The 24,130-nt window shown below is 45.6% G+C and overlaps 1 long non-coding RNA gene across 4 annotated transcripts in view; it reads right to left on the reverse strand.

Moving 5' to 3' along the window:
- Window positions 1-13,282: 13,282 nt before the first annotated feature.
- LOC307176144 overlaps window positions 13,283-24,130 on the reverse strand; it is a 162,674-nt gene continuing 151,826 nt past the window's right edge. For all 4 annotated transcript variants that reach the window (XR_013824618.1, XR_013824619.1, XR_013824620.1 and 1 more), the window contains one exon: window positions 13,283-19,458. This is a non-coding gene — a long non-coding RNA (uncharacterized lncRNA). The remainder of the gene's footprint in view (window positions 19,459-24,130) is intronic.

Consider the following 24,130-nt stretch of genomic DNA (forward strand, 5'->3'; position numbering starts at 1 on the left):
AGAACCCTGATTCAGGGATGCTGAGCCTTGGGGTGGGATGGATGGACGTGATGGGGACCCCATCCTGAGTCTGGGAGGCGTGGTTTCATTCAGGGCTCCGTCAAGCAGAGGAGCAAGGGGGCAAGGCAGTGCCGAGAATCTCCATCAGATCACCAAGAACCCCACCGAGTGGGCATCCTCCCTCTGCTCCAGTACACCCAGCCCCAAAGCATTCAGTGCCTGCCCCCCAGGCCAGCCCATTTCGTGGCCCCAGTGGACGTGCAGAGTTTGCCTACAAAGGGTAAAGGGCAAGAGACAGGAGCAGGCAACTGGCCTGTGGTTGAATAGTCGAGAAGCATGCCTCTTCTTGGGCCTTGGATAAGGCTGGAGGGGGCAGGAAAGGGAGACAGTCTTCCTGCAATTAGAGAGATATTTTCTGTTCACCTACTTTTTAGTTTACTCCACTCATTTGTTCAAAGAACTCCAAATGTCAGGTGATTTCCAGGAACCCGGTGTAACTCAGAAACAAACCTGGCATCATATTCCAGCCAGGGGCTCCAACCTCACCTTTTCCCCTCTGAACTCTGCTTGTGACATTTTAGGTTTGATCTGAGAAACGTCAAGTATAAACTGGCAGAAGGTAGAGTGCCCCAAGTGGTGAAATGCAAAGAGAAACACAGAATAGGGGGCTGGCTTAGCCTACGTATGTTCAGGCCTAAGAGAGAGGCTTTCTCAACAGCTCTGTATTCTGGGCTAATGTTGACGTCTTCTAAGTGCTGATCGAGGTTGCTTCCACCTTCTGTTTTCAGCCTGCATGGGTAATGCACAGTGTCCCATGAGACAAGCACAGCCCCTCTTAGAGCACAGGAAAGGGTGTCTACCTACTCATACAAGGGCTGGATTTGAGGACCTGCTACCTCCCAAACCGCCATCCCATAAAGTCAGGAGGATCTTTTTTTTTTTTTGGCCGTGCCGCATGGCTGACGGGGTCTTAGTTCCCCGACCAGGGATTGAACACCGAGTCCTAACCACCGGACCGCCAGGAAATTCCCAGGAGGATCATCTTGAGCTCAGAGTCGCCGCCCCCCCCCAACCAGTTCCACTGCTTCCCTCCTGCTTTAGGGACCATGTGAGTGTAGCTGCCCTCAGCTGGAAGTAAGTACAATGTTATCATCCCCATTCTACAGATGAGGGGACTGAGGCACAGAGAGCTTGAGCAACTTGCCCTGGAAAGTTCTTACAACCAGAAAATAGTGGCACTGGGATTGAAACCCAGGTATTCTGGTTCTAGGCTCCTGCCCTGAAGCATCACTGCCCAGCCCTGCGATGGGTGAATCCTATTCTTTAAATGAAAGTTGAAAGTCTGGGCAGACTCCCCGCCAGCGGGCTGCAGGCTGTGTAAACGGGTGAGGACTGCAGGACTCTGGTGCAGCAGCTGCCGTTGAGACAGCCTGGACCACTTGCCCTGGTCCCAAGCAGCCTCATCTTCTCCCCACAGTGGGTCAAACAACTGTTATCCTTCTCTGTGTATGTCGGGATATGGGAGAGGCTGAGAAGTACTGGGCTGAGCGTTACGAGGGCAGTTCCTTGAGGTGCGTGGACCTGGGTTTGAATCCTGTCTCTACTACTTGTCAGCTGTTTGATGTCAGACAAGTGGCATAAACTCTGCCCCTCAGATTCTTCACCAGCTACAGGGAGATAGCAAAGGAAGCAACTGTGATTGGGAATTCTGAAGTGTTCAGATTTGAGAAATATGGTAAACATGCCAAATACTAGAAAACATCCCAGAGGGGTCTGAGGCAGTGCTCAACAGTTAAGCCCATTAATAATGTTGTAACAATACATGAATATTCACACCAAGTAGCATAACTAAAGGCTATAAGTAGGACTCGTTTCAGGTCATGTTTAGCCCCCAAATTAGTTATAAAACAAACTTCAGCTTCTACGCCACTTTGGGTTTTGGAGTGTAGTTGCAAGATTGTCATCCATGCCACCAGGTAAGGCTGCCGTGAAGATAACAGATGCCATGAAGATGCATCTAAACCCCTCAGCATCCTGGCCCTCTGCTGCACTCCAGTGTTGCTTGTCGTTATTATTAAACATGCAGTGATTTTATTGAAATAGTGGACATTTGCCATGTTACCTTGTCTTGACGTCATCTTGCTTGTCTATATTTGCAAAATTTTCTTTAATGAGTAGGTGTTCCTTTTAGAATGAAAAATGATAATTAAGAAAAAGTAAAGCATGTGGGTTTACTTAAAGGGCTGCAAAAGGTCTCACCGGACCCTTGGAGATTCAACCCTGAGTCAGAGGGTCTGGACCACTCCTGGGATGGACGTGGCCATCTTGCAGGGCAGTGGTGGGGTTGGTGGGGGGGCCGCCAGGCAGCATGCAGGAGCTCCCCCCATGGGTGGAATTTTTCCGGGGCCACAATAACTGCTGCTGACTGATTTCAGGGCTGTCCTTTCGATCGCAGTAAGAGAAGGGGTATTGGAAACTCATTTCTTTCCATGGCATTTTTATTCCAAACCCACAGGCTTTTCTGACACTCTGGCTCCCATGCCAACCAGCTTTTCCAAGTGAGAATGTTTCTCTCAGATTAGCTGTGGGCTCCACACAACTGAACCCAATATTTTATTGATGACTTACCAGGGGGCAGGGTGCCCTGCAGAATGACACCCTGTGCCTACTTCAATTATTAACTGCACGCCAGCCGCCCTCCTGCCCGCTCCCACCCTGGGAAGATGACTTCGCCACTCTCTGAGCAAAGCATCCTAACTCTGCTGGACCGGCTCTGTGCGTTTCTCTTTACCTTTTATAAACAGACAGTGTGACTGAAATGCAAACAGTTTCTGCTTGGAAATAATCATTTCAAACATCGTCTTTTTGTAATACACGAATCCCCTATCTTGACATTATCATAACCATAATGGTTATGAAAACTAATGTTTTCAGAGTACTTTACAGTTTGCAAAGTCCATTTCCAAATATGATTTGATTTGATCTTCATAAAAATGCTCAGGGAGAGATATTATTTTCCCAGTTCCTCAGGAAACCGAGGCTCATAAAAATTAATAAGAATAAATTTTTGAAAAACTCTATCTAAACATTGAGTGTTAAGCTGAAAAGAGGTTAAACAGCATGGTCCAGAGTCTTGATTTTACAAATAAAAAACTAAAGCCAAAGAGGGGGACACATTTGGCCAAGATTCAGCACCCGGATGCAGAATTAGAACTGGAATGCTGAGAAAATGATTCCTTGTCTCAGGCCCTTTCGACTCCATCTGGGTGCTCTGACCTCTATTCCTTTGCTCACTGTAAATAAGACCCCGCCCTATAACCGGGAGGTCACTTAGGTCCTCCCTGCCCCATGGGCCTGAATGCGATTGGCTCAAATCCCCATGGAAAGCCCACGCTGCCTGCCAACCCCCAGGTCCCTCACTGGAACTCTGCTTCTGGCTCCCACTCTCCACATCCCATCTCCATTCTGCTGGGACCCAACCCAAAACACAGCCCCTTCTGATTCTCAACACACACACACACACACACACACACACATACACACACACACACACACACACACGGAATCTGCCACTCCAAAGCACTGTGAGCGCACATTCATGCTTCCTTTTTAACCAAAAAAGTGGTCCTGGTTCCCAATCCAAAGAAACCTTTCAACAATAGAAGAAAAATAAAGAAATGTTGTTCCTTGAAAAACCTTTCTTGTTGGTTGTCTTTATTCCTTCCCTCCCACACTCATATATAAAACTCATGGTTATTACAAATGGCAGCAGCGAACCTCAGACTTTCCCTAACAGTGTGTTACACGCGTAGGCAACCAGAGATCAGCTGATCAAAGGTCCTTCTGAGTGACAGCTTACTCTCCTGCAAAAATGACCATACTAACCCAAACAAAGAAACTACTGAAGTTGCCCAAGTTATCGACCCTTGAGACACCTTCCCTTGGACACCAGCCTCTGAGGGAAGTGCCCTCTCTTGGGGGGCTGCAGGAAGGCTTCTGATGAGTGTGTGGACACAGCAAAGGAGACCCCGACTGTCCACAGAAGATGCCGCAAGCTGGGACTCCTCTCCCAGGACCCTTATCAAATTCCAGATGAAATAAGGTCTTCTTGGTTCAAAGGAATAAATCCCATTTTGTTCAGATGACCTATACTTGGGGTTGATAAATTGTTTTAACAAAGGCATGGGTGGGGAGAAGAGGGATCTAGGCATATACAGAGATTTGAAACAAATCCCTCAGCAGCCGGACCTCAAAGAGACTGGCTCCCCTCACCACGTCCTCTAGCCCTTGGCCGAACTCTCAGCGTCAAGGGCTTTCCCCTGAATGAGACGGACAACCACTCAAGGCTTTGGGGCAGAAGGGGCTCATGCTCAGACTTATATTTTTGCAGAAATGTCTGCCATGTTGTGATACAACGATGGGGAGGCAAGGGCAGAAGCTCACCATATTTGATGATGGATTGGATGCAAGGTATGGAAGAGAAGGGGCCAGGATGATTCCAGGTTTTGAGGTCTGAAGACCTGGATGGATTACTGATACGTTGATGACACTGGGAGAAGCGAGACTGGGGGAAGATCCCAGGTTTGCTTTGGGACAGGTCAAGTTGAGATGCCTGTGGCACCCCTGGATGTGTGAGTTGGAGGGCGGGGGAAAGATCCAAAGTGAAGATGCAGTCATAACGCTGGACCTTTCTGGAGTATGTGGCCCAGCCCACCACTCCCTCCTTCATGGGACGCTCATCTCCCTTGCTCTTCGTAGCTGCTTCCCTACTGGGTAAGACTTCAGTCAGTTTTCTGATGTCTCCATCTTAAGCTGCTTTCCTATACACAATCCGTTAGACTTCTTCCCATGACATCAGCCACCATCTCTGCTGATGATTCTAAAGGTAAGCCCAGACCTCTCTCCTGAACTGGGAAACCAGATATCTAACAGGTTCCAAGTCAGCCCCACCTGGCTGTCCCATGAGCTAAAAGTCCAGTGTTCTCTGTAAAGAAGCTCATCTTCTCTTCCTCTACCTTCCTGTGGCCCCAGCCAGGGTGAGAGCAACTCCTTAATTCCCAGCTTGGCCCAGGCACATCTAGCTGGTTCTCCAACCACCCTGCCCCCTTCTCCTTCTTCCTCCTTATCTCTGGCTCTTATCACCACAAGTCCACACATAGACATACACACAGGAACTACACAGTTATCCTTGATTGAGATCCTGCAGTGAATAGGCTGGTTTCTCCATCCATAATAGCTCTCTGACCTTCAGCCCACTTGCCCAGAATCCAACACTATGTCATCCAGTGGTTAAGTGCGTGGCCTTTGGAGCCAGGTGCACTGCATTGCAAATCCAGCAACATGTTGTCCAAACAAAACTTGTGCACATGTTACAGCCACCTCGAGTCCTATATTTTTCCTTGAGTAGATGTAAAACCCCTCCAACCCATTGCACCTTGGAAAACGATAGCCCAGAACTACATGGGGAAGGGGATTCTAGGACGCAGTTCTTGGCTTCTCTGTGATTCAGAGGGGACCTAAATTAGGAGAGGATGACAGTGATGCCAAGTTGACGATCAACAACCAGCATGCCAGTGCTGTCGCACACTGTGTCTTGGTGCCCTGCCTCTCCCGCCCCCCCCCCCCAGGAGTGTGCACTCACACTTTACCACACTTTATAATAAACTACTAATTATCTATGACTTCCTCATATGCTAATTACAGATGAGATCACAGTTCCCGTTAATAGTTTAAAACGCAATGCTCTGAGCCCCTGTTGTTTAAATAGAAGGGATCTGTATCTCTTCCAGAGAATCCAACCTCCTAAAATATTGTTATTGGCCAACTTCAAGGCCAGTAGCATCCAGGCCTCCTAGAGGAACAGATTCAGTGAAGGAAAGACATGCAGAGCCCAAATAATCAATTGATGGCATCTCAGGCTTCCGTGTCAGATGTGAACTCTCTGCATCAGGACCATGTCTCATTCTGGCTTCTAACGCTGTGGCTGATGTCATGACTAGCCATAGTAGGTCTTCAAAATCATTTGTTGAATGAATGAACCCCTAAGCGAACACAGGAAGGAAGATGTACACGAGCAGGGTCCAGGTCTGCCTGCTCAGAGGCCCAAACTCCCCAGAAAGCCCTTCCACACTTGGCCCCTGACCCCTCTTTACCCACCTCTTTATCCAGCCCCGCCTCCTCTGGAAGTGTGTTCCACGCCATCCACCACAGTCTTCCATTGGTACAGGTAACAAAATGGACCCAAAAAGTCTTCCAAGAGGGCATCCTGGGCAAGAGGGTGGGAGGGCTGTGAAAAGAATGTAGATACCATCCCCACCCCGGGCTCAGAGTCCTCCGTGAGTGTCCTCTGGAAGCCAAATCCAGCCTCTGTACCCCGACCCTGAATTAAATCTTGGAGACAGTTCTGGGTGAAGTAGAAAAGAATAGCTTTGTTGCTTTGTTGCAGGAAGGGGAAACCCCTTCCACGGCCCGAGAGTGGGTTCCTGTCTAACACTCGGAAATGAATTGTCCGAGGAGACACACGGGCTGACAAAGCAAGAGACTTTATTGGGAAGGGGCGCCTGGGGGTAGAGCAGGAGGGTGAGGGATGCCAGGAGGACGGCTCTGCCACGTGGCTCACAGTCTCGGGTTTTATGGTGATCGGGTGAGTTTACGGGTTGTCTCTGGCCAACCATTCTGATTGAGGGTCCTTTCTGGTGGCGCGTGCATTGCTCAGCCCAGATGGATTCCAGCGAGGAGGATGCTGGGAGGTTGGTAGGCCATGCGGACTGGTGTCTCCTTTTGACCTTTCCCGAATTCTTCCGGTTGGTGGTGGCTTGTTAGTTCCATGTTCCTTACCAGGACCTCCTGTTGTAAGATAAGTCATGCAAGTGGTTACTGTGGTGCCTGGCCAGGGCGGGCGGTTTCAGTCAGTGTTCTTCCCCTAACAGCTCTGCCAGGCAAAGGGGCCACAGTGGGCTAATGCCCTCAAAACCGTGTGTCGGGACCTGGAGGGGGTAGTGAGGAGTGTTATAGTAACGGCTCAAAGAGGGCGTGATCAGCTCGTGGACACTCTTCTGATTGGTTGGTGGGGAGGTAGTGGGAGTCGGCATCATCAGCCTTCCGGTTCCTCCCGGTCTGGGGTCTGGTGCTTGTGGGCAGCACACAGTTAACTTCTCCCACCTGGTGAAGGTTTCAGTATCTGCAAAACAGCTCAAAGGTGTTGTTGTGTGTATCCTTGAGGGGGAACCAGGACCCAGCCCCAAGGCTGCACTATTGTTTCTTGACTGTTCCTCCCTTGTCTCTGCATCCCCTCCCTTCCCTGATTAGCAGCGGTTTGAACCTGCTAGTTGGAACTCAGGGAAGGTCATGGAGGCTGAGTGAAGCCTATTTCCCAGGAGCCCCACAGGGTCCTGCTCCGTTTCACTCCTTCAGAACCCACAGCCGCCACTGCCTTTAGATAAAATCTTGGATTTCAAAGATGGCCCCTGGTCTGTTACCCTTTGCTTTGCTGTTGATCTTCTTTGTGGCTTAAAGATCCCACAGCTCCATTTAGCTGAAGCCTCCGTCTTGGATTCCAGTCCCTCTCCCGCTCACTAGGTTTCCTCCCCACTCACCTCATTTTCATTTATTTTCTCCGTCTGTTGCAGTGAGGGCAGGGCAGGCAGGCTGCAGAGAGCAGCATGGGGGCCGCCGGGCATACCTCCAAAGCCGGCAGAGGAAATGCCATTAGCCTCAAATCCAGTGCAGGAAGGGAGGCCGGGATTTGCCACCCAAGGCTAAGCTCCTGGAGGAGAAGAGGCGGGTGATCAGCAGGGCACAGGAAAGCCTGGGGCAGAGCCCTCGCCTTTTTACAGCATGTACGGCAGAATCCAGCCCTGCAGAAACTGGGCACCGGCACTGCTGAGCACTTCTGCAGAGCCCAGAACAAGCAGAGAGAGAGCAGGCAGCAGAGGGAGGCTATTTCAAGTACCCGTATAACCACCAGTTACAGGGACTGCGGGGATCTTGATGCAACTGCCTGCGAGACAAGGTGATCTGAATCCTCTCTGGAAGCCGATTGCAGATAAGAGGATTGAGCTGAGGTTAAGAGACTCAGTAAAAGGAACTAAGAAGAGAGAGAGAACGAGCAGCAGAAGTCAAAATTCTCCTTCTCAGGTCATGTCTGCATTCAGAGGTAGTAGAGTTCCAAGTTCAAAGGCTGCCTCCACCTCTTCTAAGCTGCAATGCCTGGTGGGACAGTTATTTCATCTCTCTGAGCCTCGGTCTCCCCGACACGTAGAAAGGACGTAGGTATCTGTCCCTCACGAGGCTGGCGTGTCAATTCAATGTGATCCTGGGTAGAAAGCCACCACTAAATGTTTTCTGGTCACCTCAGGTGCCAGGGACTGTGCAAGACACCAGGGACAGGGCACTGAACGTGGGATGTGGTCCTTCCCTCCTTGAGCTTGCAACCCCTGGGGAGCAGAACGAGAGACAAATCCCCCAAAAACTGTGTGATCCATGCATCATAGGAAAAGTTCAGGATGTCATGAGAGGGGCAGCTACACAGGGGGTGCAATTTGTTCCACGTTCATCAGTTCTTGTCTGAGCACTCGCCTGTATGCCAGGCATAGCTCCACTTCTAGAATCCCCTCTGACACTGTCCTAAACATCCTGGTGAGTGGAGAACCACAGGCACACAAAAGCAACTTACAAAATAGAGACAAAATTACTTCTGATGGCGGTAAGTGCTTTGAAAAAGTGTGATACAAAGTGGGGGCTACTTTCAATGAGGGGAAACAACTCTGAGAAGGAAATATTTGAGATATAACCTGAAGGCGCCAGCCATAACCATAACACCAGTCTCAAAATGAGATGACGGTGTAAAGATTCCTCATCAACTGTTGTTTAGGTGATGATACCTTTAGACATTCCCAATCCAGGCATCTAAGCCACACCCCACTCTGATTCCTCATCCCCCACCCCAATGCCCCAGGGGGCACCATTTAAGACTCAAGATCCAATCCAGTGCCCTTCTTTGTGGTTTACACAGCTCTGCTAGACCACAGTCGGAAAGCATCCCATGGAATGTGCTTCCCTTCACACCTGAGCAGCAGCGGGCCACTTCAAAGGCGCTAAGTAATTGGGATCTGCACGGCCCACAGTCAGGGAAGCTCAGGAAGCAATGAGAGCCCTCCATGTCCTAATGCAGGGAGACCTGGTGTCTGGAAGTGTGTAGGAGTCCTGAGAACTGTGACAGCCTTGTCTTGGGACCCGCTCTCCTTTGCTGCCATCTTGTGGTCATATTTGGGAATAACAGCCTTAAGTATGGGGCACTGCATTCTTCAAGGCCCTGTTCTAGGCGCCAGTGCTGGACATCCAGTAGTGAAAAAAGCAGACAAAAGGCCCGGCCCTCACGGAGCTTACATTCTAGCTGATTGGCCCAGATACAGCTGGGTAAAGGCTGAATCACCCCCATTGGACAGAGGAGACAACGAGGTTCAAAGAGGTAAAACGTTTGCCCAGACCACACAACTTACAAGTGGAAAAGTAGGATCTGAACTGAAAATTCCTTTGCACAGCACCCTCCTGCCTTCCCATAGTCTGTCAGGGGGACAGGAGGTTGGCCCTGAGTCAGGGGGCCAGACAACAAATCCTAAGAGGGCAGCATTGTGCTGAAAGGAGACAGTCCCAGGCCAGGACCCTGGAGCCCCAAGTTTGAGTCTTGGCCCTCCCACTGTCTGGCTGTGTGACCTTACGTAAAACACTAAGTGTCTCTGATCATCTGCAAAATGGGAATAACAAGATGCACGCTCCCTAGCCCGTCTGAGGGTTCATTGCACTGTCAACCTTATTGAACACCTAGCATGGTGGGCGTCGTGCTGGCCACACAGCTGGTTGAATCTTCACTCCCTCCAGGGCCCCCTCCTGTGCTGAGAAAGCCTCAGCACCCTCCGCCCGCAGCTCTCTAAAGCTTTCTCTCTCCTGCTCTTTAAGTCTGCTGGCCACTTTGGCCCCTCCAGGTTCTCCCGGTCTTGCTGCCTCCTCCCGTCCTTGAACTTCAATTCGTCTCCATGGTCAGTGTAATGACTCCTAACCGTTCCGCCGACACATACCCCAGGCAGCAACCCTGATAGAGTATCACCAGCAAAACCATGCTGACGGCGACCTCCTGGTCTCCAAACTCCACAGACCCTCCTATTACCTACTATCTCCATCTAAAATGTGTCCTCCTGTCTCCATCCCGATTGCCACTGTCCCCTTAAGCTACTGACCACCATTCTTTGACCAGATTTTCCTCTGGCAGGAGGTGTTCACCCCCCATGGTCTCACCACCTCACTGCTGGCTTTCTGCAGGCTAACTCTGTCCTCACCTCCTACCACGTGCAAAGCCCTGTCGACGCTCTTCATGCACGTAGCCCAGCCCGGCATGGCCGGCAGCATCTCGATGGCTTTTCCTCCCTTGGCTCTGGGCCCATCACGCTCCCTGCCTCTGAATATTCCACCTGGTTCACTGTCTGTAGGCAGAGTCTTATCACAGGGCCACTGCTGAGGAAGTCAGTGCCACTGCTGTTGTCTAAGTTGTCCCCTGCCTGCCACCCCACTGCCACGCCGCTCCTTGGTCATGCGCTCTAAGACACTCCCAGTCCACCCAGCATTTACTGGGTGCTGACTACACTCTAGGCGCTTGTCTGAGCACTTCCCTGAATTACCTCCTTTTCTCCTCTCCACAATTCTATTAGGTGGATGATATTATCCCAGTTTAGGCTTATCCCAGATGAGGAGGAGCTTAGCCAAGGTCACAAAGCTAATAGGCGCAACAGTCTATCTCCAAAGTTTCCTCTTACCCACGACACGCGTCCTCCGAAGTTCACTGACAGACGCCCCCTGAGAACTTCGGCTTCCCAGCAAGTCATCCCTGAGAAGTCATGATGTCACTTGAACACAGGTTCTTTGTGAAGTAGGAGACTGACTGGGGTCCTCAAGGGTATCAGAAGTAGTTTTCCTTCGTAGCTGTTATCACAGTTGTTCATGATACATTTACTTGTGTGATCATGTTTTAATGGTTTTCCCACCCAGGTTGGCCTGGCTCTCAATAAATACTTGTCAAAGGAAGGGGTTCGGTTAGAGGGAGAGAGAAGGGGGGAGGCAAGGAGGAAGAAGAAAGGGGAATTTGAAACATGGATCATGCAGCTGGGACCTGAAATGGCTTATCTGATCAATCTGTCCAGTTTCACACCTGCTTTTGGCCAAGAGGATTTGCCCACTTCTTCAGGTCACCATAACCAGAAGGCTTCAAGGTCCTTTGAAGGAGACAAATAGACTGGTTATTCATAGTTCTGTGGACTCTGTGTGTGTATGTGTGTGTGTGCGTGTGCGTGTGTGTGTATGTGTGCATGTGCTATTGTTTTAACCATCAATTAACAACACAGGTTATTCCATAGCATGAACCAGTTCTTACAGCACCTATTTAAAAAGTCCAGAGTTTGGAGCAGAGTCAGGACTGTGATGGAGAAAGCTAGGACCATGGCCAGTGTTTACTTCTGAGAGTCTGCTGTCCATCCAAGTGTCACTGTTGAGCAAACATCTGCGGGGCCCACAGATGAAGTGGGAATGAACTGGCCTTGAGGGTCTTCAGTCCCTGAATGTTGAGTTTGCACCTCTCTCCACTGTGTTCTACTGGCCGGTGCTTCAAAAGCTCCCTGATGGCCTGTGTTTCTTTATATATCCTTGGAGCTGGGTCACTACACCCAAGAGTCATTCATTCATTCATTTAACAAATAACTATTGACTCTGTGCTAAGTTTTAAGAATGCAGAGGGGGAAAAAATTTCACACAGTCTTTACCCTCCCCAAACCTATACCATTAGCAGAAAAGGCAAGTAATTATATTGAAATGCATTGAATGTCGCAGTGAAAGAAGTGAAAGATGCAAAGCTATTTTCTGAAAGGAAGGAAGGAAGAGAAAGAAAGAAAAAGAAAGAAAGAAAGAAAGAGAAAGAAAATGAAAGAAGGAAAGAGAAAGAAAGAAAAGGAAAGAAAGAAAGGAGGGAGGAAGAAAGAAAGAAAGAAGGAAAACAGAAAGAGGGGCAGGAAGAAGGCTAGCCTCCTCCGTGCTTGGGTTACTGTTAGGTATTGAGCTGGGATCAGCCATCCTTCCCATATCTGCCATGTAGCATTTATGTAATCTTGATGTTCTACCACTTCTTTTTTTTTTTTTTTTTTTACGGTACGCGGGCCCCTCACTGCTGTGGCCTCTCCCGTTGCGCCGTTGCGGAGCACAGGCTCCGGACGCGCAGGCTCAGCGGCCATGGCTCACGGACCCAGCCGCCCCACGGCATGTGGGATCTTCCCAGACCGGGGCATGAACCCGTGTCCCCTGCATCGGCAGGCGGACTCTCAACCACTGCGCCACCAGGGAAGCCCTACCACTTCTTTTGATGCTGGATATTTCAAGGATGTTGTATAGCTCTGAGCAGTACCAGGACACTAAGAAATGAGAAACATCCTGGTCCAGATTTCAAGTTCTGACTCTCCAAGTCCTGTGGAAATCACCAAATTCGATCCATGGCCGCAAACACCTCTGACCTGAAGAATGGATTATGCCGGCTCATTTCCCTGGTGTCTCCTGCCAAGGTGCCATCGACCTATAAAGAGATGTGGGTTGTTTGGGTGAGACTGGCAGGAAGTGGAGGGGAGGGAAGACGTTGCCATCTGGAGGGGACTTTGTTTCCGTGAGATTTTGTGAAGGTTGGTACACTGGAGGGCAGCCAAGCCCACTTGGAGATGCACTGCCTCTGGGCAACATGAAGTCAGGAAAATACCCCAAGATCTTGCAAAGCAGACTGTTTTCTGTCCTGTATTATCCTGGGATGCCCAGGAAGACCTCAAATAATAGAACCGGGAGTGGAAGATTGTGGAGGGTGACCCTGGGTCCAGGACTCCTATCACTTAACAGCAACTTATTCTAGGTCATGTGTTTTAAACTATCGGTGCCTAGTGGGTTTGTAAATCAAGCAAGCATTTTTTTAAGAAATTGAATGGAGGGAATTTCCACGTGGTCCAGTGGTTAGGACTCCGTGTTTCCACTGCAGGGGACACCGGTTCGATCCCTGGTCAGGGAACTAAGATCCTGCATGCCGCGTAGCGCGGCGAAAAGAAAAAAGAAATTGGACGGACGTATAAAAGGCAGTGAACATAGCAAAGACAGCTATAATTTTATGAAACTTTTGTTTGAGTCACGTATGCACATGTCCACAATGTATTACAGGATGACGATGTAGTATCTATTTCTATCTGTGCACAGTTTAGATTTTTTAAAACCAGTGCTTTCGGTTGTAGGATTATATATTTATATTCTTCAATTTTTTCTTTACCAAGTTTTTTATTTTAGACAATAAAAATGTTTTACTTTTGTGGTAACTATAAAAAGTGGGAGTTTTTTCAATTTTTCATTATAGAGAATTCAATTGTACAGAAAAGTTGAAATAATAATACAGTGAATGCCTGTACACCCTTCTGCTAGGTTTACCAGTAAGAGCACTTGATCAAATTCGATATCATGGCCCTTTACCCCTAAGTTCTGACTCCTAAGATCTGGGACATAATCACAAAACAACCTGCTCAGGAAATTTAACATGGATATAGTGTTAGGTAATATACAGTCCACATTTAAATCTCCCTAACTGTCTTAATAATAATGTCTTAAAACTATGGTTTTCTTTTTGCTTTTTGGTTTAATCTATCAGTGAATCAATTATTGCACATTACATTTAGTTATTCTTAAAAGTGCAGATTTTTTCATTTTCAAAAACAGTAAGAAAGCACGAGACGGCAGAGCAGGTAAAGGACCCCTTAACGCCATACTGCATATGGGGGTGTATGTTTCTGTTCACATTTGTGTTTGGGGTGGCCATTATTACACAAGGCATTAGGGACCCAAGGTGTCCTACAGGTTCCCTTTAGCTCCTGATTGGGTGCAAGTAGTGATGTTGAACCCTTGGTAAAACCCAGTGACAACAGAACAGAACTCACATCCCGGCTTCATTATTTACCCTCTGGGTGACCTTGGGTAGCTTATTCACCTCTCTATGCCTCGGTTTCTTACCTGTCCATGGAATCATCACAGTGTTCACCTCCTATGGCTGTCATGAAGGATTAAAAAGTACAATTTATAGACAGCTGTCTCATCATTATTCCAAAAATATTAGCTATGGTTATTAATAACATTAACTTGATTATCGTCAAGGGATCTTAATTAAGACATGCCAAGGACCATCCCTCTAAGATGGCCCGACAGCTTGTGCATCAAAAATGAAGCTTCAATGCATCCACCGCGAAGTAGTGTGCAAGTGTGAGAAGAGTGGGGGTGTGACGTGCTGGGTAGAAGACCCACATCACCGCTTCCTTTCATTTAGTCCCTGCCAGTCTCTGCTTCTGTTCCTCCAGGATATAGTAAGAACAGTAGCTAGTAGGTTCATTTCATTGATGCAACAGGAAGTACGTGACAAGATGAGACCAGAGTCCTATCTGGAATCCCAATTCCTCTGCTAACTTGCCCCTAAGATTTGGGCCATCATCTAACCTCTCTGAACCTGAATTTCCCTAACTGCCAAATTAGGAGTGCTGGCCAGGATACTCTCTTCCAACCCTAATGCTCCCTGTTTCTATAGGGAAACTATAGAACTAACAAACTAACTAAGAACTAACAAAGCATTGATGTAGTGTTGTATATTCTTAGACATGATCAATATTCTTCTCCATGGGACCAGAAATAAAGCTAAAAGTCAGTCCAACAGGTACAGAGATAGAGACTCTGGGTCAGTCCCCTCAAGTCGCTGACTCTCTCCTTGTTAGTTCTTCACAAAAGCACCCCAACCATGTCCAAAGTCAAACACACAAAGAAAATAGTCCAGAATTTTTCACTGATTTTCATATATTTTCCAAATAGTTTGGACTCTGAATATGAATTTGTAGATCCTGAAGTATTTCAATTAATTTAACCACCATAAATCCCCTTTACAAGATCTTATCTTTCTATCATTCCACACCTGATCAGCCACATCCAGGCTGCAGCCCATCCGTAGTGACTCTGCAGCAGACAAAAGAAAAAGAGATCCACACCGCGGGCTCCTTTTCATGCGGGAGCGCTCTGTTTCTTATGTTGGAAATACAGTGGGCAATTTTAAACCATCGACTCCGCCATTATGTTATCTGGCATCGTCTGTCGGAAAATCTCAGCAGAAAAATGTATTAACAACCACCGACAGGGAGGACAGATAGAGTCAGTCAATTCTACCTGCTCCAGGGCAGGGGGCCATTTTGATAGTTACATGTGATGGAGAAAGTATCCGTGTAGCTAAGATTTACTAAGTGATTTCTATCTGCCAAGTACTATGCTGACGCTTACGATGGAATCCCATCTCTCTGGATATGTGCCTTTCTCATCCAGAAGATGCAGGACAGCATCACAATCTGAGAGCTTACAAAGGAAATGAGTCGCTAACACAAAACCCTGCGTAGCATCAGCACGGACCTGGGTTCCACGTGACAGCGTCAGTGGTAGATGACACAGGCTTTATGTAACTTACTTCTGCTCCCTGAACTTGCTCAAGCCTGATCCCACTCTCACTGTGTGATGATTCTTCCTGGACCTGCTCAACCTTAGGACTGGATGGGCCTGGCAGAACCCAGTTCATGATAGGAAGCTCTGGCCACAGGATAGGGGGATAGAAAGGCACTGTACAATTTAACAAATAAAATAATTATCCATTGATATCACTACTGTCTATTTAGGAGAGAAAAACGACTGGCTGGGGAAATTTAAAGCGTTTGGGGTGGGTAGGGCTGTTCATGTTATGAGTCACTAATCAAGGAATTGAAAAGAACAAAAGTTCTTATGTCTTAAGGAGGTTCTGCTTTTAAAATGGCGATTAGGGAAAACCTCTATAGGAAGATGATTTAGGCTGAGACCCAAAGGATAAGAAGGGGGGAATTATGAGAGGGAGCATTGCAGGTGCAGAAACAAGCTAAAAGGAAACCAATATGGCTGGAGCTTAGTCAACAAAGAGGAGACAAGAGATGCATTTGAAGATGTGAGTACAAGACCATGCTCTGAAGTCCTAAGTAAGAAATGAGATTTCACCCATTGTAATGGAAATCTGCTTTTGATGAAATGTCAACATCTGATTTTAAGAGAACCACTCTGGCAACCATAGGGAGAAAGGGTTGGAGGGGAATAGAGTGGAAGCAGGAGACTGATTAGAAGGCGACTGCAATAGTCCGTGTGAGTATGAAGTTCATCTTGGTTACTTACCCTCATTCCTCTCTCATATTAGAGCACACCAAACACCTAAAAAACCTGCAAGGGCCCACCTGTTTCTAAATCCAGGGCAAGGGTATTCAAAAGAAAAGCCTCATAACCCAAGTGATCTATATTTCCTTCAACATCAGAACTTCTCTTTTCAAAGCCTTGGATAGTGACTAATAAAATGAATAACTCCAACCCCCCCACACCCAAATACTCTAAATTAAGAACTTAACACTCCATTTTTAGTGTTCTTTACCTGGAATAATTAACACCAGATGCAGAAGAATGGCAGTGATTAGTAATTTTCTCCCATGAGAGCCATTTTTAGGAAGGATACAGAATGTGTTCGTATTCCACCACCTCCATTCCACCCCCTCCCAGCTGTTTCCTCAAGCTGGGTTCCCACTCACCTGACTGACAGCAGTGCTCACGGGGACAGAGCATCTTGATAAAGAGAGGGGTGAAAACCAAAAAATTCAATATGCAAAATTGTAGCTAAACAAAAATAGTAATAATAGCATAATGGCAATCATTTGTTGAGAGCTATGGGCCAGGCACTATATTAAGAACTTAATATGCCTTTTCAAAGTCCTGAGATGCCAAGTTATTATTTAGGATCACACTGGAACCTTAGCAGGTGTCCCCAGCACAGCAAAATGCTACAGGTCACATATAGGAAAAACAATATGGTGGTTACTTGGTGTTTACAAGAATCCAGACTTTGACCTATTCAAACGTCATCTTACCTAATTATCTAGTTTCCAACCCTGAGTTTGAATCTCTGGGTCCTCTCCTGCCCTGCTGTCTCAACTTGCTGACTACTTAAAAGAGTTTCTCATCTCCCCACCAGCCTGTACTAGTCCCCAGACTTCGATGAGCACCTGTGTCCTGGAGGCTAATCCCCTCATCACAGGCGTCCTGTAAAGGCCATCATGCAAGCTTGGGTGGGTGAAACCTGACTGTATGTCTCTCTGTCCTTCCCAGATTGGTTCCAGGGATTTAGAGAAGACTGTAGGAGAAGCATTGATAACACTTTCAGCAAATTAACTTTTATTTAATGAGGTGTTGTACAACCTTAATTTTTTTCAATTATCTAGCTTTTCTTCCTGCCCCATGTTCCCTACATAGACAGCCAACTTCAACCACACACATATGCGTGAGTCATCGTAGTCAACTGCAAAAATAGCCACCCCAGTTCTTCACTCCTCCCTGAATCTGGCCACTTTCCGGCATCACTTTGAGGCTCTTCCCATCAGAAGAAGGGAACCTGTTTCACTGGTGCTTTTTATCTGGACCAGCCTCATGACCTGCTCAGGCCAATGGAATGTGGTGAGAGCAATGGGTTACCAGTTCCGAGTCAAGACCTCAGGAGCCCTTGCACACCTGTGCTCTCCCTTGGGAAACCCGTGACTGCTACGTGAGCAAGCCCAGGCTAGCCTGCTGGAGGATGGGAGACCATGTGGAAGAAAACCAAGGAACACCAGCCAACCTCCACCTAGTGACCTTCAGCTGATGGCGGGCAGATGAGGGAAGACTGCTGAAACCAGAACGACCCAGCTGAAGCATAGAGTCAGGAGCAATAGTAATTGGTGGCTACCTTAGGTCACAAAGTTTGGGGAAGTTTGTTATACATCAGCGGATAACTGATACAGTCAGGAACCTGAACAGCTATTTGAGAAAATCCAAATCACCATCCTCTTCTACTTGCCCATCAATCTCAGCTCTTACTTGTTCTGAACTCTTATGTCTTATACCTCTGACTTTTCCATCTATATCCTATATCTATGACTTATAACTATGACTTCTACCTTAAAGCTCCTTAGCCCTGCTGAAATTAAAATTTGTTAACTCTGATGTTTGAAACTCAGTGCTACCCAAAAGATTTTGTTTTGGAATATGATATACCAAAGTCTTTCTTATTAAAAAAAAAAATGTAAACCTTAATCACGTATCTGTGTGGCAGACACACATCAAGGTGACCCTCAATTAGTCGTGTCTTAGTATAACCCCCTCTTCTTGAGTACAAGTGGAATCTGTGACCTGCATATAGCCAAGAGAATATGACAAGGGTGATGGGATAGTCACTCCACGATCACATTACATTATATAAGACTCCATCTTAGCAGACTGGATCAAGAATTGCCCCTGCTGGGTTTCAAGAAATGAGCTGCCATGTTGTGAGAGGGTCACATGGCAAGAAATTGTAGTGGCTTCTAGGACCTGAGATCAGCCCCAGGCTGACAGACAGCAGGAAAGCAGGGACTTCAGCCTTACAACTTCAAGGAACTGGATTCAGCCAATAAGCACATGATCTTGGGAGAGGATCATGCAATGCCCCACCCCCAAATTCACATGTTATAATCTTAATCCCCAATGGTATGGTATTGGGGTTGGAGCCTTTAGGAGGTAATTAGTTCATGAGCATGGAGCCCTCATGAATGGGATTCGTGCCCTTATAAAAGAGACCCCAGAGAGCTCCCTCACCCCTTTCACCAAGTGAGGACATAGCGGTAATACAGCATCTATGAACCAGGAGGAGGGATCTCATGAGACACTGAATCTGCTGGCACCTTGATATTGGACCTTCCAGCCTCCAGAACTGTGAGAAATCAATTTCTGTTGTTATTAAGCCACCCAGTCTATGGTATGTTGTTACAGCACCTGAATTGACTAAAATAAACCCCAAGCTCCAGAAAGGAATGTTAAGTGCAGCCTTGAGAGATTCTAATCAGGACCCAACTAAGCCGTGGACTGGGCTGCCTTTATGAGCAGGGAGTTCTCATCCAAACAGCTGGCAACCTTCTGGCCAGCTTCCTTCACGGAATGGAGGTCTGAACTGAGGCTCCTTAATGTCCCCTCCACCCCGAGGATTCTAAGATTCTTTGATTTCTACCTTTCTTAGTGAGCACAGCTGCTGTGCTCCCAAGAGCACCAAAGAAAGGGGCTCTCTCTCTAATCACTGTCTCTGCTAGCCTGATTCCAGCACTGAGTCAGTCAAAACACCTCCAGCTTCTCTTCCTGGTGAGCCAACGTGGCTGCTGGAATGTGGAGGGTAGTGTCGAGGGCCAGACTTGACCAGAGTGTTTTCAGCACGGTGTATTTCACTGGGATCCATGTCCTGCTTCCAAAGCACTGCAAGTAACTCCAAGCAGAGGGAGGAGGATCTTCTGGCGGCTTATCTGAAAAAAACTAATAAGAGAACCCAGCCCAGTGAGAAGAACACAGCATAGGGAGGTCACAGGAAAACCATTTATTGAGGCTTAAAGTACACACAACGCACTGCACACTTCTGTCATACGCTGTCCCAGCAGACCTCGGGGGTAGCCATCTTCGTCCTTTTATTTGCTCAAGTTCCCAGAGCTAGTGTCAAGGCAGAGATTCCAATACTAACACAGAGAGAGCTGCCTGCTCTGCCTTGCAACAAGCTGAGGTGACCTTTTAAATTATGCCCTGGCCTGCTTCTGAAGTTAGATTCTGGATGTTAGAAAGAGGCCCCAGAGGGGAAGTGTTTGTCTGTGTCCCCCCAGCATTGTCCTCAGAGAGAATGCTCTGCTTCCCGAGGAGAGTCCCAGGTCTTTAGAGAGAGATCACCGAAGCACAAATGTCAATGGTCACCCTATGGTATCACCCCAGGTGTTAATGGGGGGCACCTTTCTAGGGCGGGGTCCCCTCCTGTCTTCCTGAATGGGGTTCATACTTCCATCTCAGCACATGTCACATGCTAAGGTAAGACCCCCATGTCCTCAAAAGTAAGATGCACATATTCTTCCATAGTGAAATATTTGTGAAGTTGAGATGTGTCTTAAAACCACTTGTACATTTCAGTAAGTCCCCTATACACAAACCTTCCAAGTTGCGAACTTTCAAAGATGCGATCATGCATTCTCATGTCCAATCACGTAAGTTAGTTCACGTATCTGGTGTACACTGTCACGTGCATGCATCCTCTACAAGTGGTTGTGCTTTTGTGTACTTTACGGTACAGTACTGTATAGAGTACAGTAGTATAGTATCTTTATTTCAAGCCCAGGATGTCCGGAATCGAGCATAAAAGCAGTGGTGATGTAGCTGGTACAGTGTAGCCGATTGTGTTAGTTGGGTACCTAGGCTAACTTTGTTGGACTTACGAACAAATTAGACTTATGAACGCACTCTTGGAAAGGAACTTGTTCGTATGTAGGGGACTTACTGTATAGTATTTCTTTTGTCCTCATAAACTATAACTCAGTTAACAGTGCAGCTTAAGGTCAATAGCATCTTAGGATAAAGGTGATCCGAATGTGCTAGTTTTCTCTTTCTCCATCTTCTCCACTAAACTGAAACGCTCTTAAGAACAGAGATGGAAATATATTCATTCCGGTATTGCCAGTTCCCAACACAGGGCAGGTTCAAGAGATATGGAATGAATAAATAAATGAACAAAAATGTCTCTAAATCAGGAAAGGAAATACATTTTCCAATGCCCCAGTGCACATCGCCTTTATAAAGAACCTCTCTATGTACAATTCTGTGCTCCCTAAACATCCTTCAGATCAGTGGTTTGCTCTCTGTAGGTGACATTTCTCCCTAGAGGAAGTGTTCTATGAACACTCGCTGTTCCGGTGCTCAAGTCATGTAAATGTCACAGAGGAATTTATTAATTTGGGACGTCAGTCCATTCATCAGGCCCTTGGCAGTTCAGGTGGCAGGCAGCAGGCCCTGCGACTGGTTCCACCTGGATGCACTGATGGAATTGAGTTCTCAGGCTTACAAAGGTGCCACTGTGACCCTGGATAGCCAAGAACAATAGCTTCTGCTATTTCTTCCCCCTCCTCGGCTCTCTGACTAAACACATGGAATTAAAAATCAAAGGCCTCGCAAAAAAAAAAAATTAAAATAATAAATAAATAAAAAATCAAAGGCCTCATGCCAGTGCTCTGATAGAGGTCTCTGGACGTGAGAGAATTTCAGAAAAAGAAAAAAAAAGTGATACCCCCAGACGACTGAAAAAGTTAATTTCTGGACATCCCTGCAAAATAAAGGGGTATAACTGCATCCTTTTGGATGGTTAATCGAGCATTTCTAAGCATCTACTGTGCGTGAGGTGTTACGATAGGTGCTATGAACTGGGCTTCATAGAGCAAGGATGCAGGAGGGAATTCAAAGGCACCAAGATTCAGTAGTTTTGACTATGTAACGTCTTTTGTATTCACTGCCTAACAGTAGCAATGATTAGTACAGAGAATTTGAGGGTTTACACTGTACTTGATTCAAAAATCAAAGCAATTCACATGAAAAGATGCTCAACATCACTAATCATTAGAGAAATGCAAATCAAAACTACAATGAGCTATCATCTCACACCAGTCAGAATGGCCACATCAAAAAATCTACAAACAATAAATGCTGGAGAGGGTGTGGAGAAAAGGGAACCCTCGTGCACTGATGGTGGGAATGTAAACTGGTGCAGCCACTACGGTAGACAGTATGGAGGTTCCTCAAAAAATTAAAAATAGAACTGCCGTATGATCCAGAAATTTCACTACTGGCTATTTACCCAAAGAAAACAAAAACACTAATTTGAAAAGATACATGCACTCCAACGTTCACCACAGCATTATTTACAATAATTTACAATAGCCAATTATTTACAATAGCCAAGATACGGAAGCAACCTAAGTGTCCATCAATAGACGAATGGATAAAGAAGATGTGGTATCTACAGACAATGGAATACTACTCAGCCATTAAAAATATCTTCCCATTGCTAACAACATGGATGGATCTAGAGGGTATTATGCTAAGTGAAATAAATCAGAGAAAACAACTCATGATCTCACTTATATGTGGAACCTAAAAAACAAAACAAAAACAGACTCACAGGTACAAAGAATAAATGGGTGGTTGTCAGGGGGATGGGTGAAATATGTGTAGGGAATTAAGAGGTACAAACATCCTGTTCTATAATAAATAAGTCACAGGTATATAATATTCAGCATAAGAAATATGGTCAATAATATTGTAACAACTTTGTATGGAAACAGATGGTTACTAAACTTCTCATGATCATTTCATAATGTATGCAAATGTCAAATCATTATGTAGTACACCTGAAACTAACATAATAATATTGTATGTCAACTCTATTTCAATTAAAATTGAAGAACAAACCTGAAATAGATCAGCCCTAACAGCCCAAAACCCAGTCTCACATGGAACCAAGGTGATGTGTTCATACTCGTCTGCCTAAAGAAAATTAAATCCTATCTGGAGAAAGACCACTTCACCAAGAGCCCCTACATTTTTTTAGACATTCAATCAAAAACGTATAAAATGTATAGGCATGCCAGGAAGTAGAAAAAAGTGAACAAAACCCAAGAGGGGGCGGAAATGACAGAAGTGAATCTCCAGGTTATCCGCATACTGGGGTTATCAGATGCAGACTTTACTATCATCAAGATTAAAGTTATCTATTCAAGGAAGTAGATGGGAAGGTGGAATAGATTATCAGAAAATTGACATCCCTTTTTAAAAGCATCAAATGGGAATTCTAGAAAATTTTTAAAAGAGAACAAAGGAGGATACAGTAAATGTCTTTAATAGCACATTAGAAGCAGCTAAAGTGCAGATTTGTGACTCAGAGTCACTAAAAATATTCAAATTAAAGAACACGCACACACACACACAATTATGGTAGAAAATACAGAAAAAATCATAAGAGGCATTTGGGACATACTGAAAACATCTAATATATGTGTAATTGAAATCCCAAAAATGAAAAGAGGAAAAGGCAAAATTTCAAATATTTATTTGACTGAAAAGTTTCTAAAACTACTGGAAGATATCAAGCTACAGAATAAAGAAATTTTTAACCCATACATGGGATAAATATAAAGAAAACTACATCTAAGCATATCATAGTAAAACTGCTAAAAATCAAAGGAAAAGTCTTAAAAGCATCCAGATAAAAAAAGATACCTTATGTTCAAATAATAGGAACAAGTTTGATAACTGACTTTTCAACAGAAATTATAGACGCAAGTCAATGGAATAAAATTTCTAAAGTGCTGAAATAAAATAACAACCAATAAAAATTCTCATACCCAGTCCCTATCCCGCCCCCAAAATTCTTCATAAATGAAGGCAAATGACCAAATGGCATTTATGCCAAGAATGCAGTTGATTTCATAATAGGAATTATATTAATATAGTCCGAAAAATTAATAGATCAAATGAAAAATGTGATTATCTCCAGAGATGCCTGAAAAGCATCAAAATTCAATATGCATTTCTAGCTTAAGAAAATAAGAAACTGCAGAATACTTTCTGAACATCTCCCTTAGTGGGAAAACACTAGGGGCTTTTCCACTAAGGTCAAGAACAAGGAAAGCATGTTCATTATCTCCTCTACTATTCAACATTGTACTGGAAGTAGTAGCCAATGCAATTTGATAAGGAAAATCAACTAAAGGCATGAGAATTTATAAAGAATATGTAAAGTCTCTATTTTCAGGTAATATAACTCAATGATAAAACTAACTCAAACAAGTAAAGGAATACAATACTGTAGAAGGTTATAAAAGTAACCTACAGAAATTAATAGCCTTCATGTGTACAAACAATAACTAGTTACAATGTAAAATGGTAGAGAAAACCACATATTTTGTTATAAAAGCAACAAAGAAGAATAAATATTTGAGAATAAACTTAAAAAGAATGTACAAAACCTATTTAGAAAAGCGTTAAAACACTCCTGATGAAAACATTTTGGCAGTTTCTAAAAAGTTAAATGTGTACCTACCATACGATCATCTAGTTATTTACCCAAAAGAAATGAAAGTATGTCCATATAAAGACATGTATACAAGTGTTCTTGGCAGCT

This window comes from Stenella coeruleoalba (genome assembly GCF_951394435.1).
Source record: "Stenella coeruleoalba genome assembly, chromosome: 17".
In the NCBI taxonomy this organism is placed as follows: Eukaryota; Metazoa; Chordata; class Mammalia; order Artiodactyla; family Delphinidae; genus Stenella; species Stenella coeruleoalba.